The sequence below is a fragment of the Bemisia tabaci genome, chromosome 9 (assembly GCF_918797505.1).
Source record: "Bemisia tabaci chromosome 9, PGI_BMITA_v3".
In the NCBI taxonomy this organism is placed as follows: domain Eukaryota; kingdom Metazoa; phylum Arthropoda; class Insecta; order Hemiptera; family Aleyrodidae; genus Bemisia; species Bemisia tabaci.
Window position 1 is genome coordinate 7,571,260 of NC_092801.1, and position 18,463 is coordinate 7,589,722.

General features: G+C 41.8%; 1 protein-coding gene across 1 annotated transcript in view; it reads right to left on the reverse strand.

Annotated features, from left to right (window-relative positions):
* The window catches only part of Eip93F (Ecdysone-induced protein 93F), a 133,326-nt gene that overhangs the window by 13,848 nt on the left and 101,015 nt on the right, over positions 1–18,463 (reverse strand).

Consider the following 18,463-nt stretch of genomic DNA (forward strand, 5'->3'; position numbering starts at 1 on the left):
GAGGCGGAGCGGAGGAAGGTCAGATTCGTTACTTTTTTGTATTTAATGTCAGAGAAGCGAAGGTTTGGCAACGTAACGCTGCACTTGCTTAAATACTGGTCGCAAAGTTTCCCGGAGGTCTACAATTAACCGCGATAAAAGATAAAAATTTCATGGACATCCAAACCGACTCGAAATCGGAGCCCGACCTCTGCGGCTCTCCGACCGTTCAGGTCCGCGCCAACTTCGATCGGTTCCTTAATAATTCCGGAGACGCTTTCGGGGGGCGCGCCTTGATGCAGAGCGCATAAAAAATTCCGCGGCGAAAAAAAAAAAAAAAAGAAGAAAAAATGCATAAATTGTACCTGCAACCGGCGGAATTGAAAAAGTTAACTTTGGCGAATACATTAAACCCCTCATCGGCAGCGAGGGCGGGATGTGCTTTATCCGTCCCCCGATTTTAAATTCATGACACCGCCAAGTTATAATAACATGCGCGCAAAATAAAATTAAAAAGGGGGCGAGGCGCCCGCCGCGGACGGGAGGGGGGGATTTTTTCCTTTTTCGCGGTTTTCCTTTTTTTTCCCTCGCCTTAGCGTCGCGCTGCGCGCACCTGCGCCCCCCCCCCCCCTGCTTGATTTTCGCCGGGCGAGTCCCGGTAAACACGTATAATAAATACATAAACATGTTAATATTAACACTTGTTATTTCAGTCATGGATCGTTGTGTGAAACTATTATATTATACACTTTAATTAAGTTTCCTTCCAGTCGTGGGCGGCGGAGTGAGGTTAGGAGCACCCCCCCCCCCTTTCATCAGACTCCGCACCTTCGGTTTTACCTCCCGGTGGTGCAGTTCATTTTCCAGGTATGCCGCATAGAATTCTGAGGTATCATTTTTGCGGCAGGATTTCTTTAGAATTTTCATACGGACGATTGGATTTTCCGAAAGGAGGGAAATAAAATGCGGTGGGCACCGCGCGTGTTTCTCGAGGACCTCTTTAAACGGACCGTTTGAAACTTGTTGAAACGAGGATTTTGACAAATTCAAACTGATGAGGTAAGGAAAAAATTGAGGGAGGAAAAGTTCAGTGGCGTGGCGTGCTTGGCGATCTATCGATACTTCCACATTTGAAGCTGTGGTAAAAAATCGATTATTAAGGTGTTCATTTAGAGAAGTCCAAGATTTTTCTTTTAAAAATGCGATTTGTGATGGGGAATTTGGCAACATTGAAATAAAGTTTCGGTTATTCGTGAGGGAAACGACGAATTTGCCATGAATAGTTCATTTCTTTGACCAAAAACTGTGGCGTTGAATACGAATCGAACTTTTTTCTCCGTGAAAAAAAGTAGAGACGAAATGGATCATACTCGCATCATATTGTTATCATGCTTGCATCAAATTTTGATCATACTCGCATCAAATTTTGATCGTACTCGTATCAAATTTTGATCATACTTGCATCAGATTTGTCTATCATGCACACACTTAATATTTGATCAAAATTGACTACACTGCTCGAGTACTACATCCCATTAGAGTATACCTATATTGAGAGAGTATGGCCACTGGGCCCCATGGAGAGGCTTAGGACCCAAAAATGGCGGTGCTTTGTTTTGGTTTTTGTGGATGGGAGGGGGGTCATTGCCAACTTTTGACGGTTATCACCAACCGCACTTGCTGTCAACCTTACTACATCTAAGATAATTTTTCTCAAAAATTGCACACGATTAGCCTTAAAAATATGTAAAGATGTCGCAATAGTGCATTTGAGTAAATTTCTCATTACGATAAGCAAAGAAAACTACATTTTGAGTCATTTTGCACTACATTAATTTATGGCGTCCGCCATTTTTGGGTCCTAAGGGCTCCATTTAGCCTAAGATGGCTGAGCCAATCAGAGGTGGTAACCTCAGTGGCCATACTCTCTCAAGATAGGTACTCTACATCCCATTCGCGTTAATTTTGAATCCTCTAAATTTCCAGTCAAAAAACGCAACTGCTCCAAAATAAGTAGAGTCATCGAGAAGAAAACTGTCAACGAGGAGTTCGCAAGGCGTATTCATGTTATATGCACGGGCTGCAGAACGGTGGCACCGTTGCGGGCTCTGACCCAGATGCATTTTTAAGTGGGTGCATCACTGTATTTTTCCCCGCCCGCCGACGCCGGCCTGGGCACCGTCCCACCCTGTTACTAGTTTGCTTTCCTTAAAGAAAAAAGGAAGCGAAAATAGTGTTGCGTCAGAGCGATCCGTGCCTACGAAAGTATACCTAATTTCGATCAATGCGTGATATTTTCCCCTTTGAAGCTATGGTAAAGAATCGATTATTATGCTGTTCGTTGCGAACGCAATAATAATCAATATATTCTCATAGGTTTGAATGACACATCAATCGATGCATCGCAAATAACGCCAGGCCAATGATTCGACTGTCTACTGCATTAGGTTTTTTTCAGGATTAAATATCAATATATATCTTTTAATTATAAAACCAAACTGATTTTGGCTCTCCGAAATGTCTGCGGCGTTAATGATCTGGAGGACTTGTCGCCTTCATTGAGCGAGAAATTCGAATTCCTCTGATTGGTCATTCTGGTGCTCCCTATCGCCGTTATAACAAAAACACGAATGAAATAAAAATGTTGACGTCGAGTTTTGTGGCAGACTACCAAATTATTTTTGGCAGTTCTGTGTAATTCAACAACAGGATGTACCCTTTCTGCCAAAGGTCACGGATGAAACACCAAAAAAGGACACGTATCATCATCTGCTCGTGGATCTAAGGAATGAATCTATCATGTTCGACTTACAAAAAATAGCCCCCTTGTATTGAACCTAGCAACATTTTCGATAAAATACATCTACGAAGTGAATATTTTCTCGCGAGGAAGAAAATAAGAGGTTAAGGAAAGAGAAAGAAAGTGAGGAGGAGAAAACCGTTCCCCTCTCATTCACTGGATGAACTTACAAAATAGGCGTTGATTTAGCATACCTGCAAAAACTAGCGCGGGTTCATACAAGCAAGAAGACCCAAGAAAAATGGGCGGGGAGGAAGGATGCGAAAAAAAAAATCGCACGCGTTATCAGGTAGAAAATTAACTGTGTTCCCGACTAAGTAGGCTACTAAAAGAAAATAGGCTTCCTTGATTATTTTTTGGCCTTTAATCAAAGTTAAATGATCCTAAACGCTACCGACCAGCTCACTCCGGTCTCGACAGCACAGGATTTTATCTATTTCTTTCTCAGAGAGAAGAGGATAGACAGCAGCATGCCTCGAAAGCGATTGCATCACGCCAAAGTTAGGGTGAAATTGGTTTTTTAAAAATTTCCCCTTGCGTTCCTTTAAAATCCTTTTTGCCCTCATCTTTATCAGTCCGTTCTACTTCCGTGAATATGCAATGGACCACTAGCAGAGGTGTTGCTGGTATACGGACTTTATGCCCACTTTTTTTTACTTCCACAGTCTTTTCGCCCACGATTTTTACGTCCACAATTCTAGAGCCCACACTATTGTTAAGTCCATTACTTAGACGTCCACTAAGTTAAGTCCACAAATGTAAAGTCCACTAAAATCAAATTCAAGCGTCATATTTTAGTCCGTGTGTAAAATTATATTGACATTGATCAAAACTAAAAAGCACGCAATTTTTTGTTTTTAACATATTTGTACATCGACCTTCTTGAGTCAAATACGTCCAATTTTTCAGCGTTTAGTTGCGCTTACACCACGCTGCAGCACAGTAAAAGCCCAAAACCTAAAGAATAAATTTGAATGCTTTGGAAATCATTAAATTTGACACGGAACGACTTCTATATTTACATAAAACACATTATCTTTTCCAGTAGTACATATTTCTTTTCCATCAGTTTATCAGTTCTGCTTAATGCAGAGAGTGCAAACCTTTCAAAATCATGAGTTGAAAAACGCTGACTCCGCGAGTTTAAATATTAGAGCCTAACACAGAGCGGAGCGGCACGTTAGCAGCGCAGAACGCGCACTGGCTCCTACAAACCTAACTGGATACTTCACGCATTGCGCAACGCGTGAAGTATCCCGTCAGGTTTGTAGGCGCCTATGCGCGTCTCACGCTGGTTACCTGCCGCGCAGCAACGCTTTAAGCAACTATTTCGCGTCAGAGGCGTTGTACAGTATCCTACAAGATTGAAGGCGCATGAAATAACTAGTTAAAGAGGACTTTCAATTTTGACTGCATCTGTTACTGAAAAATGTTTAATTTGGCATTGGAGAATTTCCTAGGCTCCCGCTTTGGTTTTCATCATATTATATCCGCACAGTGTACACATGAACATATGTTTTTATCTGCTCTTAGAGTCTGTTCTCTTTCATGACTTGATTCATGAATGAAATGTTTTTAAGAATGAAGGAACTTTCACCTCTAAAATCTAAATTTTCGTATATACTCCCATTTTCAAAATTCTCTGTAAGGACGTTAATAGCCTGTGACGTTGAACGTCTTAAAATATACTAACTAACTAACTAATAGAAGGATGCATTTATTTTGGAGGTGGTTCCTGTCATTTAAATGAGAAGAAAAAAATGTGGACATGACATGTCCACAATGTGGACAATTTTGGACATATTCATGGTTGGACATTAAATCATGTTGACTTAATAAAGACTGGACTTGACGTTTAGTGGACATAAATATCGGTGGACATTTATTTAATGGACGAAAGGTAGGTGGACATAAAGTCCTGGAAGCGTGTTGCTTTCTAATTGGCAGCATTGATTTCGCTCCATTTAAATCTACAAAAAACATCGAACCAATTCCAGTTATTAGTCTATGGCTAAATGCGAAATAATGTATCTTCATTACGATCATTCAAAATTTCCGATCCTATTTTTTTTCCCGAACGATAACAAGCCAACTTTACAGCTTGAAGTTCATACAGAATATATTCTGCTAACACAGAAGAAAAATCACGAAAGTTTACAAGAAAATACGGTCACTAGTTTCCCAATGGTAAAATAAAGTATGGCAGAAAATCTGCAACGTCGCAAACGGAGTTGAGTGGGTTCGCACTTTGACTATCAATACAGGTTGATTTCAATGCAAAATTTTCCCTATGTTGATATTATTTTTTTGCGAGAGAGAAATTGGAATTTGCTGTCCATTATTAAACTATACGAACGTTTATTTCTCACGTTGGAGGAAGTTTTCGATATGTGCATCGTAATCTGCGTGTAATTTTGATGCTGTAGTGCTCGGTTTCTATCTTTATTTAGTGGCCCGTTTCTCCAAAATCCAAGACCTAAAGAAGTACTCTTATCTCGTTAAAATTTCTTGGGAGAAATGGTGACTTGAAAATATTTTGAGCAATTAACCAGCAAGTTCATGACCTAGTTTTGCACCCTAGTTTAGCGCGCTTTCAGACGCGCGTCTCAGCTTTTGCGTGCGTTTGAGAGTAATAATTGATATTGAGTTTCAAGACTATCACCCGTGTTTTTGTTTACACTTACAACTTTCCTCTGGGCCACGTGCAAAGCGGTATTTTAGTTGTTCTTTTCGCAGTTTGTTTTCGGAATAACCTCCCGCTTTTGCCTTCCTTTGAGTTGCAGCCTAACCAGCTCAAAGGAGGACGGAGGGGTCTAAAATAAATTTAAAGCAGGCGCTACTTTGCAAGGGTGCTTAGGGTAAAAATTTGAGATTAAAAAAGAAGAAGAAAAAAAGCACATTTGTTGCCAATTTGCTGGATCCGCCAATGGTTAATGTTCCCGTTTACATAGGAACCATCCGCAGCGATCCACATCGACTGACGAATGACGCAGGTAGAGTACCTATATTGAGAGAGTATGGCCACTGGGGTTAACACCTCAACCATTGGCTCAACCATCTTAGGCTGAATGGAGCCCTTAGGACCCAAAAATGGCGGACGCCATAAATTAATGTAATGCAAAATGACTCAAAATGTAGTTTTCTTTGCTTATCGTAACGAGAAATTTACTCAAATGCACTATTGCGACATCTTTACATATTTTTAAGGCTAATCGTGTGCAATTTTTGAGAAAAATTATCTTAGATGTAGTAAGGTTGGCAGCAAGTGCGGCTGGTGATAACCGTCAAAAGTTGGCAATGACCCCCCTCCCATCCACAAAAACCAAAACAAAGCACCGCCATTTTTGGGTCCTAAGCCTCTCCATGGGACCCAGTGGCCATACTCTCTTAATATAGGTACTCTAGACGCAGGTAGTCACCGAATCGGTCCATTACAAAGTCTTCGGGTACTTTGTTGCGTGGAAAAAGGAGGAACGAGAACGAGAGAGAGAGTGTGCCGAAGCGACACAAGCGAATACCAAACACCGCTCTGTTCGATTCGTCATGCACGGCTGCATTGGCAGAGCCGATGCATGCGCGAGTGCATCGTTGTATGAGCCACGAACAACACCTGCTCTTATGTATCTCGGGGCTCACGTTAGCATGCACTTGGAGCTCTGCGGAGTGTGGCGAAATCGCGCCGCACAGTGGAACGAGTCGATCAGAAAGGGATTTTTGACTAAAACTACAAATTTTCATGTTTATTTCGTCACATTTTAAATGGAGATGTTGCATGTGTGAGGGATTTGCGATTTGACCATTGATTCTTATGTAAAAGTTCGCGAGGAACACGATGGTGCCACTGGTTCTCTCTGAAATCATCTCCCAAGCTCAAAAAAGCTCTCAAAGTGAGGCCAAAATGGAGGGGATATCCCACCCTACCCTGAGAGTCTACCTCTACATCAAAACAAACTCTCCATGCAAAGGAGGGAGCAAATACATTGACACGGCTGCCACTTTATTGGGGGACTCCAAAACTGAAAACACGGCAACCCTACTAATGTATTTCACTGGAAAAAAAAAACACATTGGATCTAGAGTCCAGACTCTTAAAAACATCGACAAGAAAAAATAACCCTTGATTCAATCGGATTTTTGCTTAAATCAAGAATCAAGTCTCTAATTTGAGCGGATTTCCTTTTGATTTAGCTTAAATCTGATTGAATCAAGAGTCCTTTTTCTTGTTAATGTTTTCAAGAGTCTGGACTCTAGATCCAATGTGTTTTTTTTCCCCAGTGTTCACTTTTTTCACGTGCAAATTTTGTCCGACCTGTCTCATCGACTCGCTCCACTGTTCGCCGTGCCTTGCCCGGTCGGAGTGGCCGGTGACTTGGTCGAACTTCGACGGTCTAATCAGGTCGACCTTTATTCGGTCCGACCTTACCTAATTCCCCATTTTCGACCAATCGCGAGGCCCGGTTTCCCTTTCGTTGCATCGTATGCATGCACCGCGCCGCGGCTATTTTCGTCGGTGCCTTTTTAACTCGATTTTAAACTTAAATCCAGTTTGAGGTTACGTTCAGCCTTGATGAAACCCCACAACGCTTGGCTCAGCCCGCCCTCCCTCGAACCCCTCTGCAGAGCTTTCGTAGGAAGCTTTTGACATTTCTCGTTACATCCTTGTCGTCGAATTTTAGTCGGTCTTCATCGAAGAGTTCTCAATCGTGCGGTTCCACAACAAAGGACTTTGGAAAAAGGAACTGAGTATCTTGATAAATGGACATATTTATGCCAAAAGGAACTATGTTGCATGTAAACCCTATGCACATATGAGGCCTTATACGTAACAATGGCGGGTGTGAAAATTACCTTTTAGAAACCCGCTTAAAAAACTGTTTTGTTCACACAAAAATTTAATATGTTTGGCTGTGGCATAATGTACAGATCTCCAAGATCACATCTCAAGTATTTTCTCAAAATTTTCTCGATGCCAAAACAGTTTTTTGAATGTGTTTCGAAAAGGTAATTTTTCACATCCGCTATTGTTACAGATAAGTCCTCATATATCATGTTTGCATAAATACGCCCAAATGAGGAATCTGCTCGTTATAGAATTACTTTGATTTACTTCGATTGATTTGGCTCTTTTTGCATTCAGTAGAGGGAACCAAGTTATTAAATGTATGATTCTTGCGAAAAATGTGACTCTCTTGGTCAGAAATCTACGAACAAAAACCTAGCAGTTTACTAAATCTTGAATTTAGTCATGAAAAGTTTTCTTCGTCAGAAATAACACGGAAAAAATGATATTGCACGATGCAATGATTACATTGTTAAAAAGTATTTTCGACGTGTTCCAAATGTACATTTTCCAATAGTGGAAAGCTCATTTAACCACGGGGTGGTTAAATTAGCATTTTTTGTCGCAAAATCTACATTGAAACTTGTCGGACGCTATTCTTAACTACGCAAGTGTTAAATCAGCACTATAATTTTTTCCGGTGTTCTTTCTGACTAAGAAAAGTTTTCGTGAATATATTCAAGTTTCTTAATAAACTGCTGGATCTTTTCCTCGTCGGATTCTATTGGGTCTAAGCGGCGCTCAATCCTCAATTCCTGACCTATGATATAGCTAAGCCGGCAACACGGCCAAGGCAGATCCAGAGCCAGACGCCTTCGATTTTGGGCTTGCCATTAGAGGAATTTCGGGTGGGGATCCGGGGGGCCGCGCGGGGGGCGGAGAGGGGGCGGGGGCTTTGCAGCAAGGAAAAAAGTTGGCGAAATTCGATCATAAATTATTTAAGAATCGATGAGCTTGGGGAGGCGGCGCGGGATGGGGGCCAATAACTGCGACTGCTTACCCGTCCTGTTGTCAGATGGTTGGGCCGGGAAAAAACCTCGAACATTCCTGAACCGCACCAGACTCCAGAGCGAGATGGTTTATAAGGTTATTTTAAAGCTATCTATGATGCACAATTCAGGGAAGTCGCAAGGAATGTACACGGAAAATATAGAAATGCTATTTAACAATTTTGTAGTTGAAAAAAGTGACTGCAATGTTTCAATGTAGATACAAAAAAAATTCTAATGCATAATGCTGTAAATGCTGGAAATGCTGATGTACAAAAAAAAAATGCTAATGCACAATGCTGTAAACGCTGGAAATGCTGATGTACAATAAAAAAATGCTGATTGAACCTCGATGGTGGTTAAATAAGCTTTCAACTATTGTAAAATGTACATTTGAAACATTGCAGTCACTTATTTAACTAAAAAATGGTTAAATCAGCGATCCGGTTTTTTCCGTGTATGAAAAATTGCGATGTTGCAGATTTTTTACATCCTTACTTTTTTGAAGAAACACCGAGGGAAGACACAGCGCAAAAGTGCAGTTGGAAGGCTTGGAGGATAAGTGCAGTTTTCGCTATTTCGAGAAATGTGTGTTTGATGTTTCGAAATTACATGGATCCTCAAGACAGACTGGTAAACTTACCTAAAAACCGGTATTTTTACTGTTTTTTCAGGTAAGAATACCACTTTTATAGGTAATCAATACCCGGTAACTTTGCCATTTTATCGCGTTAATTCTACCACAGACGATGAAAATTATTGGCGTTTTTACCAAGGTCCAGTAAAATTACCGAGAAAGTTCAATAATTTTACCGAGATTTCTTGGTAAAATTACCAATACCATAAATGGTAATTTTACCAGGAAAAAACTGGGATCAAATAGAACCCTGAATTCTTGGTAATTTTACCCTTTTCTTAGTAAATACACCGATATTTTTTTATCAGTGTGTAAAAGACGCCATTCATTGGCGGCTGGACGAGAAACTATTTTCGCGGATCCGCAAGTTTGCAAGCGACACGGCAACGCTCCTAAAAATCCTGCTTGAGGTAAGAGGGTATATCCGAGGGGGAGTCTTGCAGCGCGTCGGGGGGGGGGGGGGGAGGTGGGGACGAGGGGGAAAGCTGGTAAACGGCTATTGTTCTGAGCCCGCATCATCGCTTCTCAACCCGTTCCGCAAGGGGTCCTTTTGAAAATTTTAAGTTTCAATCTTTTTTTTTTTGTTTCTTTGCATGTTGTTTGCTGCTCTGCATTCGCTGCACCGAGCTCCGCACTGTTGCCGCCCCGTTATTCGCGAATTCTTCGCGAATATGCGAGATGCATCGGGTTGTCGCGGTTGAGGGATGCGAAGTATCTTCATAAAAATGGGCAAGAAAATGAGACCTAAACTGTAGCGTTTCTTTTTGAATTTTCATGTAGAAAATACTATAATAATGAAATTTTAATTTCATTCACCACAGGTCATATATACAGTCTTTTTGAAAATCTACGGTGGATGTTTCGCTGTGCGAAGAAAATTCTGCAAAAACTTCAAGGAATGATGTCAATTTCTTCTCCTTTAAAAGAATAAGATGAGACGGAAATTTTCAGACACCGCAAACGAGATATGTGATTTCGGACTTACGCCGAAGTACAGAAGTACGTTTATCACCAAATTTTTTTTTTAGTAAATTTAAAGCTCCACAATGGAAAAAAAACACATTGGATCTAGAGTCCAGACTCTTGAAAACACTGACAAGGTATAGGATTCTTGATTCAATCAGATTTAAGCCTAAATCAAAAGGAAATCCACTCAAATTAAGAGGCTTCGTTCTTGATTGAAGCTTACCCTGGTAAAAATTGGCAGTAGAATCTGTGTTCCAAAATACCATAGACCCACAGCCGGCTGTAAGATTTCCAATAGCTTCTTTAGTCGGCTACACAATTAATTGTTTATAACATTTTATAGCCGATGGCGATTAATCAACAGCCAGGCTATAAAGTGTATGCTAAACGTTACTAATTACGGATGCTAGGACTTGGTGAGTTTTTGGAATACTGCTCTCTTTTTGGGCCGTAGTATCTTGATTTATTTTGCGAGGAAAGCTCCGAACTTTTGATAGATGCCTGCCATTCCAAATATATTGGAGCGCCTTCACTTTCGTATGATACTGTGCAATACCTCTGGTGTGAAATAGTTGCTTCAAGCGCCGTGGCAGGCTGCGGCGCGGCAGGCGGGCAGCCAGCGCGAGACGCGCATTGGCGCCTACAAACCTAACAGGGATACTTCACGCGATGCGCAATGCGTGAAGTATCCCTGTTAGGTTTGTAGGCGCCAGTGCGTCGCCGCTCCGCTTTGTGTTAGGCTCTTATATTTAATCTGGCGGAGTCAGCGTTATTCAACTCTTGATTTTGAAATGTTTGCACATCCTGTATGGATTATTCTCATTTTAATTGATGAAAAAAAATATGCATTAAAGGAAAATATAATGTGTGTTTTGTATATATTAAGGTGGTTCCATATCAAACTTAATGATTTCCAAAGCACACGAATTTCTACACAATTTCTTATAGCCTTTTATAATCGATGGCGAAAAAGCAACAGCCAGGCGATGAAGTGTAAAGCCCGGCGATAGGAACTATATCCCGGCTGCATAATTTTTTATCGCTTCGTGTAGCCCGGCCGTGTGATTTTCTCCGCATTCTACAGCCAGCTATATGATTTTCTGTAGCCTTCTTTAGCCGGCTATAAGAATTCCTATGGTATTTTGAAACGCAGCTCTTATCGCCAATTTTTACCAGGGTACATCTGATTGAATCAAGAGTATTATTTCTTGTCGATGTTTTTAAGAGTCTGGACTCTAGATCCAATGTGTGTTTTTTTTTTTTTTTTTTTTTTTTTTTTTTTTTTTTTTTTTTTTTTCTTTTTTTTCAGTGCAATTATTTGTGGAGACATCAACTGGCCCTGGCCCTTACAGGCATCGAAACATTTCCATAGGTTTAAATAGTGAAAAACAATGTTGCCAATTTGCTGGATCCGCCAATGCGCCATGAGAATATAACAGTTTTCCACCACGCCCGAAAGGTTCGAACAAATCGGTTGTGGCCACCTTCGCGGTGCGTGGTTCGTTCGAGAGACCGCTCGTCGGTTAATTTCGCGGCGTCCCTTAAACGGGGGGCGGGAGGGGGGATTCGCGGGAAGTTCGAGCCGGAGACCGCAGGAGGCAAGTTCACTGATCCCCCCGATTTGGTGCTCTGCCAAAAATCAAGGCATGAATCAACAATTCCACATTCAACACTCGCTGCCAAACCATCCCATTTGTTCGCCGCCCGAGCGTTGAGGTAGGTCGGCGATCGCTCGCTTTTCGGGAGCTGATCTCGCTTGACTTCGATCCTACTTCGAAGCACTTGAAATCCCTACAATAACTGTACCGCGTTTGGTAGAAAGGAACCGAGCCGCATCAGCTATTGCCAAAATTAACTGGGCAGTTTAGATTTTTACAAGAGAATTCTTGTGCGGATTACTTTGACAATTTTAGAGAATTATGCAGCACTGGGGAAAAAAAAATCACTTTGGATCCAGAGTCCAGAGTCTTGAAAACATCGACAAGAAAAAGTACTCTCGATTCAATCAGATTTCAGCTTAAATCAAGAACCAAGCCTCTTAATTTAGCGAAATTCCTTTTGATTTAAGCTTAAATCTGATTGAATCAAGAGTACTTTTTCTTGTCGATGTTTTTAAGAGTCTGGACTCTAGATCCAATGTGTTTTTTTCCAGTGAGGGGTACTATGCAGAAAATTCTCTAAACTTCGCAAAAAAATTCGCACAACCGTTTTCATGTAAAAAATTAAATTGCTCGGTCAAATGAGGGCAATATCTTCCGTTTTTCTTGATGCGGTCCAACTGTTAGCACTAATAACTGTTAGTAAACTACGGACACATTCGTTGTCTCTGAAATTTTTAGTTTTCACCAGGAGACTATTGGCCATATTTAGCTGCAAATTTCACCTAACTTTCTCCGATTAACCTAAAGATCGAGAAAATTTCGGACGGAAGTAGCGCAATCATATTTTTTTATAGAGTATTGAATGGTAAAAGTCAGAATTGCAACCTCGGAATGCAGTTACGATTCGTTGTCTCTGAAATTTTCAGTTTTCACCAGGAGACTATTGACCATATTTAATTATTTAGCTGCAAATTTCACCTAACTTTCTCTGAAATCACCTAAAGATCGGGAAAATTTCGGACGGAAGTTGCGCAGTCGTATTTTTCAAAGTATCGAAGGGAAAAAGTCAGAATTGCAACCTCGGAATGAAGTTAGGTTCCTCCGTCTGGAGAACAACGAAATATGTATTGCTACTATAAATAGCAATTAACAATATCGAGTTTCAAACTTTCCCCTAAAGAAAGAGGACCAGAACAATGAAAGTAATTTCGGTTCCTGATCTTTCAAGAGAACTCAACAAGAACGGCTGCGACTAATCCACCTCTCGAGGCTGCCGTTCGAAGTAAGAACGCCGTATGAGCCATCAGGCGTTGCCAAATTTCCTTCGAAAAATCACGAATTTCCATGATGAAAAACTGTGAATATTCCTCCGCCAATTTGTATATGATTTCGTTCGTAATTTGATCTGTAAAGCTGAGACCACATGAAAAAAATCTCGGTGTATTTACTAAGAAAACGGTAAAATTACCAAGAATTCTGGGTTCTATTTGATCCCAGTTCTTTCTTGGTAAAATTACCATTTATGGAATTGGTAATTTTACCGAGGAATCTCGGTAAAATTATTGAACTTTCTCGGTAATTTTACTGGACCCTTGTATAAACGCCAATATTTTCTATCGACTGTGGTAGAATTACCGAGATAAAATGGCAAAGTTACCGGGAATTGATTACAAATAAAAGTGGTATTCTTACCTGAAAAAACAGTAAAAATACCGGTTTTTAGGTAAGCTTACCAGTCTGTCTTGGTAAAATTACCAATAATTGGTAAAAAAAAGTGAGATGGTAAAGGTACCAACGGAACTTGGTAAAAATGCCGAGAATTTTTTTCAGTGCTCCTCCAATTTTATATGATTTCGTTCGTAACTCGATCCGTGGAGTCTGAAAATTTCCAGGAAATATATTCATAACGATTTTCAGAAATGGATGTTTTCAAAGACAAAATTTGGCAACACTCGAATGGTTTTACGGCTTTTTTACTTGGCACGGCAGTGTTGGGGTAGGGCAAGGAACTACAGCCGTGCGTAAGGCGAGGGTATTCTTGAAAGTTGGAGCTCGCAAGAGGCAAGGACGGAGGGGGCAGGATTCTGACCCTCTGTCGTGAGTAAATAAATAATTAAAGCGTTGCATGCTTAGCGGACTTAAACTTTCAGCATTCATCGTTTCAACGAGCTAATTGCGTTTCCCCGATGCGGCACACGAGCGAGGGATGAAACTTCCTGTGGGTGACTGTAGATGGCGCTCTAACATCGTTTGGGCACCCTTTTTAACCAGGCTCCTGAAATTTCAGCACGTGACTGAAAGTTCGGAACTTTTGAAAAGGGGGATTCCCTTCGCAAAGAGGTGGCTCTCTTGGAAAATTTTGCAATCGATCTACCCATTAACATTGATTTGGCGATGTCGGTGTTCCATATCATCCCAACTAATTCGGTTCGTCAAACTGAATTTTGGGTTTGTCAAACCGAACTTGTGCGGTAAAATGAACTGACGAGCTAACTTTGGTCATGTATGCCGAATGTTCGGTTACGCGAACCAAGTGTTCATTTTGACAAACCGAATATTTGGGATGACATAGAACTCCGAAAGTTTGGTTCACATGACCGAATTTTATTTTTCAGTGTGTAAGGACCGAAAATTTGGTGTTTCACATTTAAACCGAAGGTGATTTCTGCGTGCGGAACGGCTGTGCTCTAAGTCGCAAGAGAGAAAATGAGAAAGCAAATCGTCACAAACGGCTATACAGGGCTATTCAAAAGTCACGCATCACTGGCCATGCGGGGGGTGGCCATTGGAAATTTTTGAGTTGCCCTCCCCCCACGCTCCCCTTCCCCCCCGAAGGGCTCAAAAACTGGAAAGTACCTAAAAAAGTTCCCCCCTCGGTATGAGGAAAAACGTCTTAAACTGCAAATCGATATCATAATTAAGACTAAATTTATGGCCAGTGGTGCGTGACTTTTGAATAACCCTTTATATTTTTAACGTAGTAAGATTTTCGGCCGGATTTTTTCAGACATCTATCTGCTAGTCTTCTCCGAGGAAGTGAGGGGCTTAAAACCTACCGTGGAAAACTTCTTTTCTTTCTCAATTTGATAACGTCGAGTCAAAAGCCACCCGCGCACACCTCGAATGGACGGAACCAGTGGTGTGGCGTAAAGGATCGATTATCGATAGTTCTCCGTTCAAACCTATGGTAAAAAATTGATTTATCGCAAAGCACACCACACCACCGATCGGAACAAAAGCCCGAACTTGTCTTCGGGAGGAAGGTGAATAATTTAATTAAAGCCATGACGGTTCGCCCTTCCTCGACCCCCTTCCAATCAAGCGGTGCGTTTGAGTTGGGGATGAGAAAAATTGAACGGTGACGAAAATGAAGGATTCCGGTTATCCCCTGCGTTGACGGATCTTAATGAAAATTCGCCTCTGAATCCTAGATAGAAATCAAGAATGAAATCCGACAATGGACCACTAGACAAGTGAAGGTACGAATTTCAGCATTCTGATACATGCGCCTTAAAAAAAATTTTACGTAAAACACGATGCGCACAACGAAAATTACCGAAATTAATTCCTTACGAAGATATTTAATGATTCTTGACGCGTGAATTCAAACCACCCGCTCATGAAAACTCAATGCTCTATGTGATTCACATCGCGCGCTAGACGTTATCATGACAGTCTCTGCGATATGAAAATCTGGCAACCTCGATCTTGACGCTTGGGCTCAGCTATAGAAAATTGCTAATAGTTTGAACAATACAAGGTGCGAAATGAACAGTGCTCGATTGAGAAGCTTGCTGAAACTCTTGTATAAGCGCGATTTGATTCACGTAGAGCTTTGAGTTTCTTGTGAGCGGGCAGTTCAAAATCCGCGTAACCAATGTGAAATAAAAAGGTAAATATCTTCGTTAGGAGTTGGTTTCAGTAATTTTCGTTGCGCAAATCGTGTTCTACGTAAAATCCTGGTTAAGAAACATGTATCAGAATGCTTGAATTCGTGCCTTGTCTAGTGGTCCATTATTGATTTTCATCCCATCGCCGTACTGATACATGGACAATCGGAAACTTCGATTATCCAGACTGAGAACATTTCCGCTTTGCATAAAGTTTCGGTTTGTACCATAAACAGAAGTTCGGTTTTTGAGACCGAAGTTTTTCCATCCGAGCTGATCTTTGGGGGAGAAAAAAATGAAATAAAACGCTCACTGAAAAAAAAAATTCTCGGCGTTTTTACCAAGGTCCGTTGGTACCTTTACCATCTCACTTTTTTACCAATTATTGGTAATTTTACTGCGACGGAGACTGGTAAGCTTATCTAAAAACCGGTATTTTTACCGTTTTTTTAAGGTGAGAATACCACTTTTATTGGTAATCAATTCCCGGTAACTTTGCCATTTTATCTCGATAATGCTACCACAGTCGATAAAAAATATTGGTGTTTTTACCAAGGTCCAGTAAAATTACCGAGAAAATTCAATAATTTTACCGAGATTCCTCGGTAAAATTACCAATTCTATAAATGGTAATTTTACCAAGAAAAACTGGGATCAAATAGAACCCCGATTTCTTGGTAATTTTACCCTTTTCTTAGTAAATACACCGAGTTTTATTTTTCAGTGTGGAATAATGATCCATTAAAGTTCAGCGCGGCAACATGAAAAAAAAAATAATGGCTCCAGCCTAATTTTGACCGCGCTTCCAATCGGACGGACCAGGAACCGAACACGGAAGCACCCCCCTCCCTCTCCACCCTCCACCCCCACCCTCGGGGAGCGGAAAAAAACCCTCCCCCTCCCGGAAAACACAGCCGAGCGAAGACAGCGCGCGGGAGCGCGGAAAAAAATGAAATTATAAATTTGACAGTCAAAAAACATTAGTCAAAACCGATCGGGGGGGGGGGGGGGTTGGGGGCGCCGCGGGGGATGGACGCGTTTTTTTTTACATTAAGCAAATTGTGGGCGTGTCCGGCCGGCGGCGTCCCCCGTTGTCGTCCTCGCTCAATTAGCGGGGGGGGGGGGATTTTCGCGGGGAGCCGGCGGCCACCACCCATTTTTTCGCCCGCCAACGCGAGGCGAGGGGCGGGGGGCGGGGGGCAAATGAAATTGCATTTTTTCCCTCTTTTTTGTTTATTAAATCAATACCATCAAATACATATTTCCCCGCCCGGCGTTTCCTGTCCCGTCTTTGCGGGGTTTTAAGCAGTGGCGTGGTGCGCTTTGCGATATATCGATTGTTATGCCATTGAAACCTATGGTAAATAATCGATTATTAAGGTGTTCGCTGCGAACACCCTGTTTATCGATCTTTTTCCATAGGTTTAGATGGTATTACAATCGATATATCGCGAAGCACGCCACGCCGCTGGTCTTAAGTTCGTCCGGGGTTCCGCGCCCGGGGAAAGAGGGAGGAAAGGGAGACGGAGGGGGGGGGGAGGCTCGCATCACAGCTGCAGCGCGTACTTGCAGTGCGTACTGGTGCACACCCCAACGACTAGTAAGGTGAAGGACCTGCGCCCCTCTCCCACCCCCCTCCGCTTCCAGGCCTCTAACCCTTCGCGAAAGCCCCCCTTCCTTATAGGCCTACTGCCGACCCCTCATCGTCGCCAGATCTTCCTCTTAAAGTTGCGATCCAATCTATGAGAGAGCTTTCGATCCTCGGGCGAAGTGCCATGGTGTCGAGGGTGTTTTACGTGTAGAGCTGTCGCCGACAAAATCGGTCAGTTGCGCTGGTCAAAGACTCTTTCTTATAATACATTGAGAAGAAGGGTTTTATTATAGAACTCGATTATAGAACCGATAAGTTGAAGAGTCACATTTAGGTTCAGCGCACCGAACTCTTGGTCACGCGAATCAACCTCCTCGGTTCAGTGGACCAGCAGGCTGATTGTTGAAATCGAGAGACAAAGCTATAGACAAACAAGACGAAAATGATACGGAGGGATCCTATTGGTGGAAGTAAGTGGTTGCAATGGACAAAGAGGGTAGATAAAACACTACCTAACGACGACCCACGAGAGACCCTATAATTAGTCCATCATTCCCTAAGTTTAAATCAACCACCCGTTTCAGCTAATGGGATCGCTCCAAACCCTCTCATTTTTCCGTCGCTTTATCTATAGATTCAGCAATTAGCCCGCTGGAGGTCCGGTCGAAAAGCCGAGACTTGGGTTAATCGAGCCGGAAAACTTCGGTCGATATGGGATATACTCCGTATGAACAAGAAGTTTTTCGGTTCATTTACTGAAACTTTGGTTCGGAGAACTGAAACCTCCGTTCGTGGAACTAGAACCTCCGTTCACCGAACTGAATATCGGTCCTGTCAACCACGGAGGATAGTTCGTGCGACCGACGTCTCTTGTCTCCTTTCTCTCTCTCATAATTACCAGGTTAATATAAAAAGAAGAATAAGGAAGAAAACTTTATTTTACCGGTATGGGAGAAAAATCGGTAAGAAAGTTTGTTTTATATCAGAAAATTTGAAATTCGAAATTTGGCAAGCGCCACCAGGTGACGCTAAGATTGTGTACGGTATTCCTCACTGTAAAACAACCCAAGAGATACGTGGTTCCTTACTTCGGTCAGCGATCCTCACTTTCCAAACAGGAAGGAGAACAGACTCTGACGATCAAACGTCAGTTAAAATCGGTGTAAATGT